This window comes from Tympanuchus pallidicinctus, unplaced genomic scaffold (assembly GCF_026119805.1).
Source record: "Tympanuchus pallidicinctus isolate F22 unplaced genomic scaffold, pur_lepc_1.0 scaffold22, whole genome shotgun sequence".
Lineage (NCBI taxonomy): Eukaryota > Metazoa > Chordata > Aves > Galliformes > Phasianidae > Tympanuchus > Tympanuchus pallidicinctus.
The window spans coordinates 38,150,004-38,168,602 of record NW_026294739.1 but is presented as its reverse complement, the minus strand read 5'-3'; the positions used below and the strand labels follow the sequence as shown (position 1 = coordinate 38,168,602).

Here is an 18,599-nt window from a genome sequence, read left to right as displayed (position 1 = left end):
TAACAAACAAAGCACAATTGACAGCTAATGCCAGAGCCCACTCCAGAATTTTTGCTGGCAAAAAGACAAGTAAACACTTAAAGTAACAAATGGCTGAGTGAAGGAAAAACAACACATTCTTTTGTATTTTTGTAGTGCTAGCCAAAGGTTTACTTTTTTTCCATCACTGCTATTATGATTAGCAAGCTCTTAAAGGATCTCCTGTTGGTCAGTACAGATTAGGAGTCAGAAGAATCTGTTATCCAATTCCAATTTCCTGTTTGAATATGATCAGTTTTACTAAAGCTTATTTCTCCAGTCCTCTTTCTTCAAGATCACTTCAAAACTTAAATAAATAAATAAATAAATAAATTTCCATATGAATGATTTCAATCAAAAATCCATTCTGCCTAAACTAGCATATAAATGCAGCCTGTCTATAACAACAAGCTTTGCAGATATAAGTAGGAGCACTCACATCTGGTCCAACCTAGAGCCAACCTGAGGGAGCACACTGCCAGTACTTGGCACAGCTGCATCACCTCACATCAGATCTATCTCTTATGATCATGAAAATCAAGATGACAAAAGGAAAAAGATGCCCAAAGACAAAAGGTAGCCATGCCCAAAAAAAAGACAGACGACTGCAAAACAGTACCAAACCCTTCAGAAGGCTGAAGTAATTATAAATGAGATTACTGTTAATTACAAGCAATATAGAAATTCAGCCCCACTAAGGTAGTGTAGGAGGATCCACTGCAAGGTCCAATGCTTGGGAACTCTCTCCTTTCCCCCTTCCAAAAAGTAGGCTTTCCTGTATTTCAAAGAACCTGGTGCAAACCCAGATACAAGCCAGTCCTTCTGAAATACAATGACAGATTTTAGTAGTAGGCAAAAATGATTTTGTCTACCTGCATCTTTCTTTTGGTACTTCATGGCCAATTACAGTAAAAGTTGCTCAACAGGATGCATATATAAGAAAATTCCTGTCACAGAGCAAATGCAAATTTAATTACTTTAAGTAAAACCTTCCATCTTGTCTAGAGGTCCTTCAAAAATGCAACTGTAAACAAGCACTACATTGCAATCAGGTGTCAAGGGCTTATTTGATCTCCTGCAAAATATGTCACAAATCACTGGCAGAAAGTGGGTCGAGAGGGAGAACAAAGGAAAAAACTGTCAATGGACTGGGTAGCTCATGTGAGCATGCCTATTAGTGCACTGGATCTTTCTGTTCCTGTCTCATGCTGTCCATATAAAACCTTCTTCATTTGACAGTGTTCTGTTATCCTGCATTTGATGTAATTTTTCTGTGGTAAGCAAAAAAAAAAAAAAAAAATCCATGAAAAGAGCTGATAGAGTAACCAAACAACACTGAAGATAAAAATTCTGCTCAAGTATCAGATGTGTGCTGTGATTTTTTTTTTTTAATTATTACATAATGGCCACATACCTTTACTTTGCACAGAATTGTTGATAGTTTCAAACAAGCAGTAGGCAATACTGCACAACTGGCTGGAAACAAAGCATGTGCACATGGAGCACAACATTTCAGCTCTTATTGAAACATGAGGTACTTCTGGGGGCTAAGAGCAGCATACCACATAGCCCTCTGCAATCCGCTGGCCAATCCAAAGTTCTACTAAATAATTGGTGTATAGAAATCCCTGAACTAAAAGGCAGCTCAGAATGGCCAGATTAATCTGCTATGAGTACTTCCAAGAAATTCAACTCTGAAGATGGCCTTACGACCTCTTATGGCAAGAAGATTGTGTAGACATTTAGTTAAAAAAAATAATTATTTAGTAGATATGAGAGTATACTTTCCTGCACAAACTTTCAGTGAAACCTAGTGACTGCAGTTGAAGTATAATTTGTAAACTGCATTAAAAAAATCAAGTTCTGAGATGCATTTGGCATCTACACAGTTAAACAATAGATGAATCATGCTATTTCAGCAACAAAAATTCCTAGTCTGCATAGCACAGCTTGCCTGTTGTGAAGTACAGACTGGTGTCTATGTAACAAGGGGACACGGAGATCCAAGTAACCCAGAATACATTGGGCTGCTGCGTGGCCATGCTGGCTGCAGGCAAGGTAATAGCTGGGTCTTCTGCGAGATCAACCAAAATCGCTGGAGAATGTCAAACTAGATAATTGGATACATAAGCCCTTCTTCAGCCTAGTATAACACTTTTATAACCTTACAAGTCAATCTAATACTTATTACCTCTACCTATCAAGCTTGTCTTAACCAAGCAAAGAAGATATCAGAACTGCTACTCTCACATCGTATACTTCAACACATCAAAAGCCTTATCTTTACATTCTCAGATTCAAACAGCATAGCTTTTACATAACATTCAATGGAGATTTTGTTTAAATACTTTTGTTTTCAGGGAAAAAAAAACACTCCTGGTTATTAAACATTGTTCTTCTATGTATTGACTTAATATTTCAATGCACTTACACGAAACCAGGGCACATCCTTACTACCTGTAAGACATTTTCAAAAAGGCATCTTAAAGATGAAGAAGCTCCACAGAATCAAGTAGAAAAGACTAAGAAGCTTCTGCTGACTGCCAAAAAGTCATTTCTACTTAGCTAAAATTTGATTGGTGCCTGTCTTTCAGTGCAATAGATTCACAAAAAGCAAAAGTAACTTCTGCTTCAATGACACAATTAGCTAAAATTCTTAGAAAATAAAGGAAAAGGTGAACCAGAGATGGGCGATAAATAGACAAATCTTGTATGCAAATAGGAGTCCCAAAGCTGCAGAACCGTACAATCTGATATATCTTCCTACAGAAATCTTCAATTCCTGCTTTAGAAGGGCAGTCCAGTCTCTTTTATCCTGAAATACATAAACCACTACCATCAATTAGGTGGGGAAAAAAAAAAGCCCAACCAACTGACTGAAGAAAGGATGCTGCTGTTCAGACTCCTCAAGTCTGTATATTTGGGAAATGAAAATTGAGAGAAGATGAATTTTTGGAATCCCCAAAGGAAGGATTCCAAATGATGGAACACTGGTTGAGGCCTTACTTCACCTCCTCCACAGCCTGCTGTTGGTGCTCATTTAACTGGAGTTGTATGTAAAACTCACCAGGATGTTAAGTTTAGCTTAACTACACTTAATATCCACCTCCTGCACTACTGGGCAAAGAAGCCAAATCGCTGAAGTTCTCTCACCTAGTTCGCTTATTTAGCAGAATACATCTTTAAAAGCAAAACAGATGCTCTCATTTCCTTCTTTCAAAAAGGAAAATTTTCTCCCCACATAAAAAGATATGGTTTTGAGTGTGTATCATTTCACTCACATATTAGATAACAGCAGTTGCAATCACTTTGACTTTTTCTGCATTTTTTTAAACCCCCTGAATTTTAACAGTGCATTTACCAATAGAAATGCACTAGATCCATTTATCTCATGCCAACAAAATTTGAACAGTGCATCACATTATTCTTCTACCCATATTATAAATTGTTGTGTACATTAAGTGGATAATATTATTAACACTGATGTTTCTGTGGGCTATTCATAAAATAAATGGTGGACAAAGTAATTCCATCTATTACACATGGAGCTCAATAACAATAATAATGAGAAAATTGCAATAGACATAGTGAGTAATAATCAGAACTAAACCGACAACTGTAACAATATATCCTTTGTGTAAATGTCCTGATCATATAAGCAGACTAATCTGCAATTTTTCATCACTGATAAATGCTGGAAACCAGCCAGAATTCAGATTATGTTTTATCCCTGTCAGTTCGTATCTAAAACAACAGCAAGAACTACTTGATTTACCAACTTAATGAGAAATAGATAAATAAGCTGTTCACCAGGATGCAGTTACGTGCAGCATGACATCGTATCACGACACCTGCCTCAAACTACAGTTAGCAAAACGCACGGTACCTTCCCACGTATGTAGCTACAAATGCGACACACAGTTTTGCCAGCATAATGTCACAAAGCTGTACTGGGTTGTCAGTAGAAGTTATCTAAGGCTTCTTGTTAACATTTACAGGCACCATGTGATCCCAGTTTAGAGGCTGCAACAGTGACTGCTCATGTCAGAACAGAGATTGAGGTAATTTTCTAGTTTGAGAGCTTCAGCGGTCTTAGCTAAATTTTTTATTACCTCCAATATTTTAACATTTTTCCTACTGCACATTTGGTAATGCCTAGAAATCATTTGTAGAAGCACAGAGAACAATACGGCCTGCTATAAACACAACTGAGTAATGCTCAAAGATTAACCAAGAAGAGTCCAGCACATTTTGAAGAACAGTCACAACAGAAGCCCTGAATTTAGCACTGAGTCAACTGATCAAAATTTCTGCAGCGTTTCTGTAATCAGTGTGCTACTTTTTTTTCGTATACAGGAAAACACTAAGAGTGGCAAATACAAAGGTCCTGTTACAGAAAGGTGCCTGAAGGAAACGCCACCTCTTCCGCATTTTCTATCTCTTGGTAGATTTGCAAAACTCTCCAGTTAGAGACTAAAAAGACTGAGGTGAGCTCCAGCTTCACAATACAGACCAGATGGGGAGGATGCTGCTGTTGGCATAGAGCCCAAGGAGAAAGATCTACAGGGAGTTCAGAGAGGCAAACGTTTGACAGCGAGACAGGAACTCTCTCCCAGACATCATCCATAGGGATCCTTCATTCCCCTTTGCTTGTTTTGTCACTGCATATGCACAGTATGACTGAATGTATTATGCATGGAAAATAATCACAGCACTGGCAAGAAGTCATTGAGCTTTCATTATGCATGCAAAGGTCTGCAATTTTGCACATGCAGATAGAATCTGGAAATCCCAAGGATTTCCAAAAGTAAATAGGAAAGGAGAAAAAACTAGGCCTAGGTCACAGGGGAAGGGATGATTCCATATGCAAAAGAAGTTTTCAAGAAATAAATGAAGAGGCTCTGAGCCATTCAGACTTCCAGCCAGGTGCCTCTCAGAAGGACTCGATGGCCAAGTCCCTGCAGGGTCTTACACACAGGCAGGCCACGAGAATTCTCAAGCAATATGTTTGGAACTTTATTTTTGGTTAACTATGGTAACATTTCACCCCTGAATAGCCCTTCCACTCCTCCCCCCCAAGAAGTACTTACTTCTCCTGCTCGTTATCTTTCACAAGTATTAACAGATGCCCAGATGAAAAAAGAGTTGCCTTTAAAGACGTTCATCTACTTACATGATAAATAGCCTCATCTGAATTCATGCAAATATAAAACACAGCATAACCACAATCTTTTTTCTAAAAGCCACCTCCAATAAGACTTCAGATGACAAAAATGAAAAAGAGAGGAGCAGAAGTGCTCTCCTGCTCTGGATTTGGAAGAGCTGTTCCTCCTGCCCTCTTCAGCACAGCAGTCACTCCAGACAGATCAGAACTGAAATTGGAGCATCTGAGCCCTTCACTCATCACTGCAGCACTAGCTCCTTCTCAGAGTGACAGCAAGCCTTATAAAAAGCAAGACACACGCAAATGCATTTATGATATAGTTTACACAACGCTGCTTACATTCCAGTCAAATAAGTGCTACAGTATCACACCGGAAACCAATAGCTGCTTTGCATTTTAATTCACATATTATTGATTCTCCACCACTCAGTTCTGTCAGTTTTCCACTTACTTAATCATCTCCCAAAATAAATATTACCTCATATGAACATTCTGGCATCTTCCAGCAAGTCCCTATTTGGTAGTTTTTGTTTTGTTCATTCATTGCTCATTGCCCAGCTCCGCTACTGACTCAAATCTCCAAATTACTCAGGAATTGGAATATCTCCACTGCTTAACATAGCTTCTGTAATGCACAAATACTAAAAAAAAACAAAAAACAAAAAACAAAAAACAGCAAAAATACTGATTATGAAAAAATGATGATAAATACCTGAACTTGGCAACGTAAATGGCTCCTTCAATCAAGTTACATAAAACAAGGACCAGAAAAGTGGTATTCAATGTACTATTCAGTTCCATATACATCTAGAAATTTCAAGATGAAAGTTCTGCAAAGCCATCTCTAGTTATTACCTCCTAGGATACCTTTAGAAACATTCCTACCACAAGATAAATCCAGTTTCTGACATCTCCACTGTTCTTTCTCTTTTTAATTCATGTATTTTAATTCATGCTTGTAATGAAAGGAGAAAGGATTAAATTGTTGTTTTTGTGTTTGGGAAAATGACAGTTATATCGTTCTAGCTACAAAAACAGAATAAAATGCCAGAACTTTCAGGATTAAACACGACACTGCATTGATCTGCTTTAAATAAGAATTAATATGAACTTCCTAGTTTAATTATATTGTACTGCAATTCAAACCAGCACCAACAGAAGTATTGGTATGTCAGCAGCCAATGTGCTGTGCAGTGGAGTCTCACTCCTATAACATTAGTTCATCAGCAAGAACCAAATTAGCTCATTGAAGGGGACATATCTTAATAACTTATTTTTCAATTTTCCCAGTAACTTTACACTTTCCATTACTTTGTTAAAGTACTCATTTAAGAAACATGAACATCTGAGACAATAAATGGAGAAGTAACAAATGATACAAGCGACCAATTCAAGTACACGGCCCATAAAGCTCCTAAGCGATGGGAGCACGTTGGATTCGTAAGAGAATGCTGTAAATACATTTCATTTGGGCCTGTTTCATCACTTCAGGAAAGACAAAAACAACTTTGAGCTTCCCAACAAAAGACAAAATTATTATGCAGGAACTCACACAAAAAGGATTTTGTACGTTACATCACCATCTTGCAAAGGTGCTAACCATTTCTAAAACATATTCCACTTTAAATATCAAAAAAAAGAACAACAGAATTCTTCAGTCTTAAATTAACATGAAGATCACCTTCATTTAATTTACAGAACACTGTAGACCTTCTACTTAGAGGTTGAAGTCATTTAATGCTTTGGGATGTTTCCGTTCTAGAGCTTAAACCAGCTAAATTATTTATACATCGCATTGTTCACAGCTACAAGCAATGATTCATAGTTACTGCTAAATTAATTGTTACAAAACTGTAAGTGTTACAGAAGAAACGATCCAGGATCAGACAACAACTGTCTCCACGACATCACAAACATGAAGCTGCTGGTACTGGCTACATCCATGATTAAGCTCTGTCTGTTGCACAGTACACAGTTACATCACAAGTTCAAGACCACACAAGAGATGTCAGCTTTCTGTGTACAAAAAGGCCACAGACAAGCAAAAAGCAGGGTTAAATGCACAACTTGAACCTTGGGTGTCTGCAGCTGTAAGAAGGAATCTCTTGATAAGTATCATGTGTCCTGTGACACCAAGGGCTCACACAATAAAAATACCTCTGCATTTCTTTGCAGTCTTGTTTAGATGCATATACCAGTTCCCTCTTTCTACCCTTGAGTGTGTTTTATCAGTAGCTAGAAATGTCAAATACTTCTACAGTAAACAGAAATATCCCGGCCTGCCTTTATTTTCCTACATGCCAATACTAAAGAAGGTGACAATATAATCTGCCGTGGGCAAGTCTATCACGGACCACAGTAGACAGGTCATTTTCCTTTTATCAAAGAGGAGAGTAGGTCACCACATTTTAGTGCATGTTGACACCACTGCTAGTAAAAAGAGATAAGAATTCAGTGCCCTAAAGGTGCCTTAACCTCTATTTTACCTAATACAGATATTTCACAGCTATTGCATTAAAGCCAGAAGAGAGAAGATTTGTATCCTGAAAGAATGCACTACAAAGGTCTCAACCTTTGTGACAAGCTGATATTTGTACTGCAGCGATTGTAGGTGACAACAAAGCACTTCCCTTAAGGTATCCAGCCCTCCTTTATTTTGCGTTAGAGGATTTATTTTTCTCCTATAACACCAAAGAGGATCACAGATGCCTGACCTCTCAAGTGCATGCACGCAGTTTCCAAACATTTTTGGAAGTAGGAATAAAAAGCCCATGTTCATCTCTTGCCCTGCCAAAGTTAACTTCAGGAGCTTCTTTGCTTGATTAAAACATTTTGCTTAAAGTCCAGATACTGTAACCACAAGCAAAACAAAACAACGCCAGTTATCTTTACTCACTGTCCCTTTGCTTTTAAACATTCAATTCCAATATCTAAAAGTTGGAAGATGCTTTTATGGCAGGGTTCTTCATATGTGGACAATGCTAACAAAATGACTTCTCTTTCAAACAAATTTCAAAGATGCAATGAACTGAATAATGATGGTCAGTTTCTTCCATGCAGTAGAAGGAAATGTTACTTCAAAAATGGCAAAAGAACAACCCTGGATTAGGAGAAATAGTGCATTAGTACTTACAGATTTTAAGAACGTGTTTGCTTTTTCTTTCCCCCAGGAACACAGCTACAAGAAGTGTAACTAACTCCCACAAGAAATGCAAGCTTGATTTGGACAGTGAAACAACAAAAAACATCTTTCTGAAATGGGAAGAACACGCTGTTTTGAGAAAAAGTCCAGGCAAACTTTCTATTAGTTTTGCTAACATATTTCTAGTGATGTAGGTCAACAAAGAATTCTGTCTTTAGAGACAGCATCAAATACAGTGGTTCATCATTTAAGCATTCACTGTTTATGTGCTTATTATTATTATATACAATATATAGCCTAAATTTAATTATCCTTCACTAGGAGGCAATCCATAGGTACAGATCTCTTAAGAGAGAAACATCAACTAAAACTTAAAAAAATAATAATTGCTGTTATTCAGCTATTTAAAGGAATGTTATTTCCATGCCTACTGACCAACCACTCTTCTTGTCCAAGAACTTTGTACATTTATTTTATGCAGATATACATGCACACATTGATGCAGATATACACATTTTACACTTCAGACGAGGCACATTAATGCATCAAAGACTGAAGTCAAAGAGCTGGACTGCTATTAAAGAACAATGCTGTTTCAACTAAGACTAATATTTTAGATCAGTGCACGTGATGTTTCTTGCAAGTGATATTGTAAGCACAGAAACCACAAACTTGGTTTTTAAAATATATGGAGAGCAAAATATAATGAAAGGAAAACTTAGGGCTGTGAACCAGCCTAACCACTTCCTACCATTTTGTTGACTTTGCTTAATTAGCATGGAAACATTTCAAAATGGCAAAAAAACGCATCTTACAGGCAATTAGCAAGATAATGCAGTCACTGCACTTCGGATACATTGCCCATTATGACAAAGCTCCAGTGAATTATGATTGACCATGATATTTATAGACTGTGATGTCATTTCGATAAAACATTTCATATGAGAAGAAACTGGGATATTTAGAGAAGATAAACTGATCTGATGCCTGAAGGAACTGAACAAATAAACTGCAGCTAGCTTGTTCTGCCCAAGTGATTAGTAATTATGCTAAAGCAGGATATGACCCTTCCAAACATGAAACCACTCTCCGTATTTGTTACTATATGATAGTTAGTTAAAAGGATTCACTTGCAGACCAAGCTTAATTCCTAACTAGTGCAGTGCTACAATTCTCTGTCATTTAACTAAGGGTTCAGCCCCAAAGCCTTTAGCATTCGTTATTAGAAAATATATCTGCTCGTTTAATATTATCAACAGCAAGCATTTATTACTTAGTGAAATCCATCCTTCCTATCTCTTTGCAATCAATTCTGATGCTCTTTTACTCACTGCATTCTGTACTTGAGAAAAAAAAATGACTGTTTTACATTGCCTTGAGTTTCTTACTTTATTATGAAAAATCCTATCTTCTCTCACACTGTTGGGGAGAAAGCGAGGGGGGGCACCTGAAATAAATTTCAGCCATTTTAACTTCTCACAACCACTTCACAAATCACGTAGCCTGAACTTCTTCTATACTATTACATTACAGCAAGATCCCAAATAACAGAGCCGTTTGACAGCTAACCTCAGGCACCACTGGTCGAGCACTGTGCTGCTTACACTGCTGGCTGCAGAGCTGATAGGATACGCAAGACAAGCTGAGGGTTTAACTGGCAGAGCTGTTCAAATCTAAATTGTGCTATTTGAAACAGACCACAGGAGACAACAGTTCACTTCTTACCATGGCAGCAGACTCAACCTCTTGGCCCCGTGAAAGCCGCACGAATACATTTAGCGCACACAAAAAATATCTTCCTATATTATGATCAAAGACATATTCAATACGCATTTTTTATGCACATTTGAGCGTTCTGTTGACAGTCCTGGAAGTTAAGGACTATGGACTGCTGCACATGGGTTTCGAGCCGTGATGGAGCCCAACGGCAGGCTACTCCTGACAGCCCGATAATGACAGGCACGTTGCAGGCCGATGCCCGTCATTCACCAGCAGCCTGGCCTGCTCCAGCCGCTGCACAGCCACTAAGTGGGCGGTCAGAGGTTAAGCTCCGCGCAGACAGCAATGAAGGGCAACTGTCATGCACCAGTGAGTGCTGCGAGGCAGCAAGGAGTGGCTGTCTTCCGCAGAACATGCAAAGCGCTCTCATTCTGTCCAGGCAGACACGTATCTCAAGGTCCTAAATGAGACCGCTGCCAATTCATGAAGAGCCAAACTGACAGCATGCCATTCAAACTGTCTGTCATAAATTTCTCTTTTTCTTATTTCAAATCACAAATGCATGCAAAGTACAACGTTAAACAGAACTCTCAGCAGCTGTTTTAAACAAGCCAGATTTGGCAGAGTAGAAGGAGAGAGGAGAAAGGCATCCAAACTTTTTTACTTCTTTCTTTTAATATTTAAAAACGTTCAAATATTTTACAATAATTTCTCAGTTCTCACGCGATGCCTTTATGATGGATATAATTTGGGAAATATTTTGTTCTATTAAATAACGGTGATTCCTCTACAAGAAAAAAGGAGCATCTTATTAATTGGGGTTAATACAATCACTTGGATTTGTAATCCTACATTTTATATTAATTTTGCCACACAAGAATACGTTAAGGCACGCAAATAAACACTTTGCATCAGTCTCTAAATATCCCAAGCCTTTCTGTTATAAATGGTCCAGTAGCAGTATTTTCTATTTGCTTAAAAGCACTGTTTGGTGTGGAGTTATGGCTTGAACAATGTGATTAACAATGAAATTGCAGTATTTTGCATAAAACATACGTCTTACTTTTAACTCATTGGCAGTAAAGACGTATATTTTTTACTTATACATTTAAATTATGTGCCCATATTCACATTCACCTCTATTAACATATAAAAGACTCCAGGAAAAATAGGAACACTTTTTATTATTAGATAAACAGTGATGCCTCTCATCTTTCATACAAACCCATGCTTGACACCAAATTTAATCACGCTGACAAAGGACCATACAGGTTAGCTCCTCGTGCCCTCTTCATGAGCAGACCATCTCTCCCGCACCTCCAGGGCCAAGCACTGCCCTGGAACAACAGACGACATGCAAACGGCTTGTTCCTCAGCACCGGGTCGCTGGCATCACCCCGTTTGTGACACTACTGCTCTGTGCCAACTGCTGTCATGGCACCAATGCATTAAGGAACGTATTCACAAGCTCTGAATCACAAACTGAAGAGAAAGTGAAACTTCAGTATTTAGGATGAGCACATTTAGATCGTGGAGCATTAAAGCCATTGTTCTGGCATGTAGGCAGACGTGCATCTCTCAAACCTTAAGGCAGGGATGACATCCCCACATTCCATGGCACAAACCATACAGACAACACTTCACTGAAAGGTGATGACTAACTTCCTTTCTTGAACTCAATGAATGGCTTTAAGGAAACCACAACCATAAAATCATAATCCAATGGATTTCAGACAAAAGGACAAATTCCAAGGCTTTCCTACATAGATAGGCTAGCAGGCCTTATCTATAGCAAAAATAAATGTGAGAAAATCTCATCAAGGCATTCCATACCCCAGAAGGGCAGGAGGGGACTTGCATGGTTATCGCTATTATATCTCTATTTTTCCCACTCACTTCCTCTATTTCATTTCTCAGTCGGGTTCAAATCAAGCCTGAAATATTTCTGCATTTTTCTGAAGTTTCCAGACCCCAATTCTGGACATCCTGACTTAACTGTTCATTAACGAAAAGCATAACATTACTGCACATCTACATCACTTCCTGACTCTTCTATCACATGGACACCTCAGCACTTAGAGAACCACAGAATCATTAAGGTTGGAAAGATCACTAAGATCATCTAGTCCAACCATCAACTCATGCCCATGATGGCTCTAGACCGTATCACCCAGAATGACACCTATGCTATTCTTAAACAGCTCCGGAGACGCTGCCTCCATCACCTCCCTGGGCAGCTTGTTCCAATACTTCACCACATTCAGAAGTTTTTCCAACATTCAGAACTTCAGGTAGTCCAATCCTGTCCAAAAGAAACAGGAGTTACCGCATACACACCACTGAGTCATAAAGAATGCAAGCAACGTATCCACAGCCATCCATTCACTTGTGATAACGATATCTTCCTAAACTTCCTTTTGTACTTTAACTTGTAGAGGAAAAAAAAATTCCCTACCACAGAGGTGATTTATGAAGACAGAGTCAGTGCGACTGTATCACAGGGCTATGTTTCACACAACTGTAGCTTTAAGTTTAGGAAATGAAAGAATATACACCAAAAGGTTGCCAAGCTTAATAGACTCTGCTGCAAGGAATGGGAGAAGTTAGAGCTGACTTAACATTTCTCCAGGTCCTCTTCCTGCCCAAATGTTTCACTATCACCATTGTTACGAAGAAAAGAGCTAAGATCTAAACAAAAGAACCAATCTCACCAATATGGTATATATTTCATATGCCAGAGGCAAAAATCAGAGCAGTGAACATACATAAAAGGTACGTGTCCACTGAACTAGTCATCACAGTACCAAAAAGAAAAAAGCACGCTTCAAGTGTATGACTACACAGCAATATGAGCAATGGCTTTCTGCTGCAGAGCTGCTCAGACTTACTACTGTTCACTTTCTGGCAACTAAAACCTTATCTGATCTTTACTTCAGCTTCTCCCCCTCAAAGCACAGCACACAGTGTACTACCACTCATGATCTTTGACTGCTAAGATCCAGTGCATTAAATTTTTGCACTCATCACAGCACGTATCAGAAGCAGTGGTTTAAGCTTGAAGTAAAATCTCCTGCCATTGTAGAGTGGAGTCTCTCCAGTGAATTACAGGCAGCAGCTTCAGTAGTTTCAGTATCTGTAAGGAAATATGCAAACCAGATCCTGAACTTAGTACTATGGGTTGTTTGATTTCAACACAATTTCAAACCTTTGAACAGAATCAGCAACATCTCAATCAGATATCTTTTCAAGTATTCACCACATGAAGTACCAGTTGCCTGGGGCTTATGAAATAATACTAAAAACTTTATAATCATTCATTGATTTAGTTTTGAGAATAGTATATCATTTGAATCCAATGGGAACATAAAGAGCTATTTGTGAGGTCAACCACAGTACAGACAGAGGCTGACATGATATCGATGGCAAGGTGGAAAGAAATTGCCAAATACAGCAGATCAATACCTCGTTTCACTGTTACAGCCTTCTGCAGACATAAAATATATATCTTTACAGCTACGAAAATAATAATAATGAAAGTGGGAGATAAATGTTTCCCTCAAGGTAAACTATTTGATTAGCTGAGGGCAAAGGTGACAACCGCAGTTACACTGAAGTAACTTTACAGTCTTAAATAAAAGTGGTGGGATGAGCAGCAAACAAAAGGGCAAAATGAAACCGAGCAAATTCTAGGAGGTATAGATGTCATTCTTTTATAAGAAGTGCTGTATGTGTATGAAGGCAAAATAAGTGAATACTAAATAGGGTAAAAGAGTTTCCTCCCATAGTAACGCTCCAATAACTTCAAAAACACTTGTTTTAATTACAGTACTATCATTTTCTATCCAGAAGACTTGAACAGTACATTTAAGAAAATGCTCCAAACCACCATACCATCACACAAGCTCTGCTGTACTCTAGAAAGTAACAGGGAAGATGCTGTTTGACACATGAACTGAAACTAAGCTAACGGCTACTGCTCAGTTCACACATTAATTGAAGGGGAAAAAGTTCAGTGTTCTGAGGCACACAAAGAATTAAAGTAATCAACAAATCTCATCTTTCAGGAATTGCGTCTGCCCTTCCCTTGAAACCACTCACAGATATAGCTGATGGACTGCAAGAAACCTAGGAAAGGGCTTTGCTTTTCCTGGATTTACTTCTGTTGCATTGCCACGATTGGCACTTCCACTTAGGGCTTGGGAAAGACTTTGAATACCACCAGTCATTATAACCAACCCCACAGCTGCCTAAAGGCAGGTAACAGGAAATCCCCTTCACAACCAGAAAATGCAGTAAATATTCAGAATGCACTGCCTGTCTTCTTACTGTAGAATACCAAAACTTGAATTTACATTGGATTGTAAACATCTGCTAAGGTCCTATTTAGCCTTTTATTATTTGACAGAAAGCAGAGCTCACCAGTGCCTGTAAAGTTGCAGAAGAGAAGTTTACTTCTCGTAGAGAGAAGGGCTGCCCACAAAAGTACCACAATATCTTTTCAGAAAACGTTAAGTTCAATTAAGGCAGAAATAGAAAGGAGAGGGAATAAGCAGATAAATGCTCTGGCGAAACCAACATGTTTTTTTTATCTACTTGATGCTACAAAACAAAAATTCCTAAAACGCATGGAACAGTACCTACTTCTTCACAATCATCATCCAGTTCTGCTTATCACCCCACTTCCAGGACCTCCAGCATGGACTCCCTAACCTACCATTGCTGTGATGTGGCAGGAGTCCATTTTAAGTCTGACGAAGGGTCAAGGTTAATGGAGCCATGCCCTATGAGGTTCACCTGTTCTGCTGGTACACTGTAACTGTGATGATGCTTGTGGCACACAACTCAGCCAAAAATCAAAAATTTCACTTGGTTAAAGGCTGTAACAAGTATCAGACACGTGCTTATAATCTTAACACACGTCTATGAATGAGAAAAAAGATGATATAGGTGAAAAACTAAAAAAAAAATTTAATAACCAGCCCAAGAGGGCATACCCACATATAGCACATGCTAAGAAAAGCTCCCATTCGCTAGTTTTTGTCACTACCACCAGCATCAAAGCAAACTGAAGCCTCTTAGACCTCTGGCATTTGATTCCTCTGATGTTCCTCTTACATGCAATGGCCTTACAAGCTACAGACAACAAAACACAAATTCATGTTTTCAGTATCCACTCTTCTCGCATTCTCAGCTCCAAGATGTTACAAGACGTAAAACATAGATCTGTTCTTATTTACAGCAAAAAACAAGAGACTGGATGTAAAACAACACGTTTAATAAATCTGGGGAGTTTAAGTACCAACATAATTCAGAGAAGGAAGATAGACACGCACTCCTTAATTAAGTGGGTGATGTTCTAGTTAAAACAAAAAGACAACCCTGGGCCATTGCTAAGATTAAGCACTCACTCTTGCAAAGGAAGCTCTTACTACCATCAATATAAAGGCCTTAAATCACAAAAAATAAACCATCTACCACTCCGGATTCCAGAGTAAGTAGAAAGTCAGGACACAGACTGATTTGGATTTACACATTTTCAGTTATATAACAAGTAATTTTACAGAGGATTAGTATCTTGATGGTCCGATCAATACTAGGCACTGCTGCTATTACAGATGAAGAGAAAATTACCCCTCCAGTAATAAAGTGTGTATGTCTTGGTTCTCCTTCATTTGCCAAGTCCATTACTGTAATGGTTCCAGCATTAGCAGCTGAGGCAATTTAAGCAGCAGGAACGTGATGAATTTAAAAGCAAGGAACATTTGCCATTCGTTCTTTCTTATATTTTATTCTGCATATGCAAGGTTTCTACCTGACCATTTCCAATACACAAATCGTGTGTTATTTTACAAACAACACTATTTCTTAATTATTGTCCCATTAATAATGAGATGGACCAATAATGTGATTACCACCAAAATTGCTGCTGGCATATTGGCTGCTGATTCTGCAAAAAAACCCGCACACCATCTACCTAAGCAGAAATATGACATGACAACAAGCTTACTTAACTGTATCTAAGCTGTTTCATTAACTTTAATTTGCCCAAATACAACTCCTAAAGGAATCTATTTAGTCTGTCAATTGGAAAATTTAATGTTTTATGTCTTAAAAGGCTGAATAAGAAAAAACAAGAAAACAATGAAATATTTGAACAAACTCTGAACAGATGAAGTTGATGCACTTCATGGTCTGGGTAATATTTCTCATCACTGATCCTAAAATCTCTTAAGTATTCTGAGAATACTTTTTTTTTGCCCCTTGGAATTAATATGTTGAAGCAACATATTTCATCTCAAATAAGTAATCTTTTCCAGCCAGTAAAAATGAAGATGATGCAGGAAACATAACTTTTCATTAAAATCTGGCCAAGCTACTGTGTTCCCTGCTACTCCTCGTAAATAAAACACATGCAAAGCTTTGGGTTATTTAAAGCTTTATATTGCCTTCTCACATCGTCTAACATCTCGCAAATGTGAAATCACACATGAATATCTTTGTAAAAGCCTTGTGAATATTCAGATATGTGCATATTGATGCATTTATTATTTGTATAGCAATAACTTTATTGGATTGGGGTCCCAGCTGCAGTGGGAGCTGTACAAATATAACAGCAATGTCTGCAGAATAAATTCTCTGAAGCTGGTTTTGGTTTCCCAGCAATGTGAATTAGCATAAACAGCTACACAAGCTAATTGTGAACTGGGCCATCAATGTAATCCTTTTCAAGTAAAGGAAAATAATACTCCAGACTAACTGAGCATCCCATTTTTCTTACGGCAATGTCATTAATATGCAAACAGTGGCAAGAGGAAGTATATAGATGTAGTTCCTAGAACTTGGCATATATCATACTGAAACTTACTTCAAGCATTTTTGACAACCAAAGTCTTGAAACCAGCCATGTGTTACAGATGAACTAATCAAGATAACAGTCTAACAGCACTGCAGCTTTCTTGCCAAGTCTAAGAAGAAAAAATTAGACTCCCTACCAAGACACTTACGTTTGCTTTTGTTTAACATGGGAACCAGAAGCTTACTGGAAGCTGAACAGAGCTCTGACAACAACGCAAAGAGAATAAAAATAACTATAAAGTGATTAATAAAAACTGAATTTTAAAGCATCTCCTGTTAATGAGTAACACCTCCTCTAACAGCTCTGTTTCTATACATAATAATATTTGCAGTGGGAAAGACAAGAGAATTTGACGGTATGCAACATCCCCAAAGGTGACATGTGCTCTGTGACCCATCCCCAACACAAAATCATAGAATAAGAAAGTCATAAGATCCTTGGAAGTGACCTCTAAGCTCATCAAGTCCGTCAACCATCAACCCACCAACACATGGAGCTTAACACAGCTGCACAGATCACTTCCAGCTATGATTCCCCAGCTTGTTTTCAGATCCTCTTCCCAGTAATGACTTTGCATCCTTCTACAGGAAGGAGCCCTCCTGGGCTTGGATCACCACATATAGTTTAATTTCAACAGGGCATTCCATTTTACTCAATCCAATGGGGGTGATTCACAAATTGGAAAATGCTACATAACGGCACTGCACTCTGAACAAATCCCTACCACATCCTTGGAACTGAAATGCTCCTCTACAACAGCTTAAATCAAAACTGGTTATAGCCATGAAAATTTAAGAGAAAGAACAGCTTACCATATAAAAGAAGCATATCACATAATTACAGAGCTAAAGCCAGTTACCAGGCTTTGGAAAGACAGCATTTAGCAGCGCACAAATATTGCAAAACACAAACTTTTATTCAAGATTTAATTCTTCAGACAAGAGACATTGCCAGGAGAAGCACAAACCCAACCGGCCCCTTGGTCCAAACGCTTCCCTCGCATTTCAGTCCTGCTCTCCAGGAGAGGTTGGGTTAACCTCACTCATATTTGGGGCAAACAAAGAACATTTTTTGATTAGGACCTCTTGATAGAACCCCTGGCGGTGCTAATGCAGTAGGAACACACTTCCTCTACCTTCAGTGTGCATTTCCCACCCTTGGAAGTGATTGAGGCCAGGTCAGATGGGATCCCGGGCAGCAGCTGGCAACCAGCCCACAGCAGGGAATTGTAACCAGGTGGGCTTTAAGGTTCCTTCCAACCCAAAACATTTTGTAGTTCTATGCCTTTTTGGTGGACAACATAACAACTCAGGGATTGAAGGGAGAACCTAGCATGGTGCCAAGGAGCCCGAACATAACATCAGTAGTTAAGGAGCATAAAAAAATACCAGTCTGTATTACTGCAGGAGGACAATGATCCCTTAAGAGAAAGGGTTCATTTGTTTCCATATAACCCCTCCTGCTTCCACACCCTTTGTTCTCAGGCGTTTTGAGGGCTCCTTTTGTTGCCCTTTCAGAATACCCAAAACCTACCAACAGTAAGGACTTATCCTAATTCCCAAATGTGTTTTGGATAAACTGTGAAATAATAGTTGAATTCCAGCCTTGAATGGACAGCATTAATGTGCAAACAAACAAAAAAAAAAGTCTATTTTTCTTGCAGTTTAATTGGCTTGGACTAGAGGGGACAGTTTACACGT

General features: G+C 38.5%; 1 protein-coding gene and 1 long non-coding RNA gene across 6 annotated transcripts in view; both read right to left on the bottom strand.

The window, feature by feature from the left end:
• FTO (FTO alpha-ketoglutarate dependent dioxygenase) overlaps positions 1-18,599 on the bottom strand; it is a 226,182-nt gene that overhangs the window by 206,442 nt on the left and 1,141 nt on the right. The window lies entirely within an intron of this gene.
• LOC128081955 (uncharacterized) overlaps positions 1-18,599 on the bottom strand; it is a 31,210-nt gene that overhangs the window by 11,615 nt on the left and 996 nt on the right. The gene's annotated exons all lie outside the window — the stretch shown is intronic.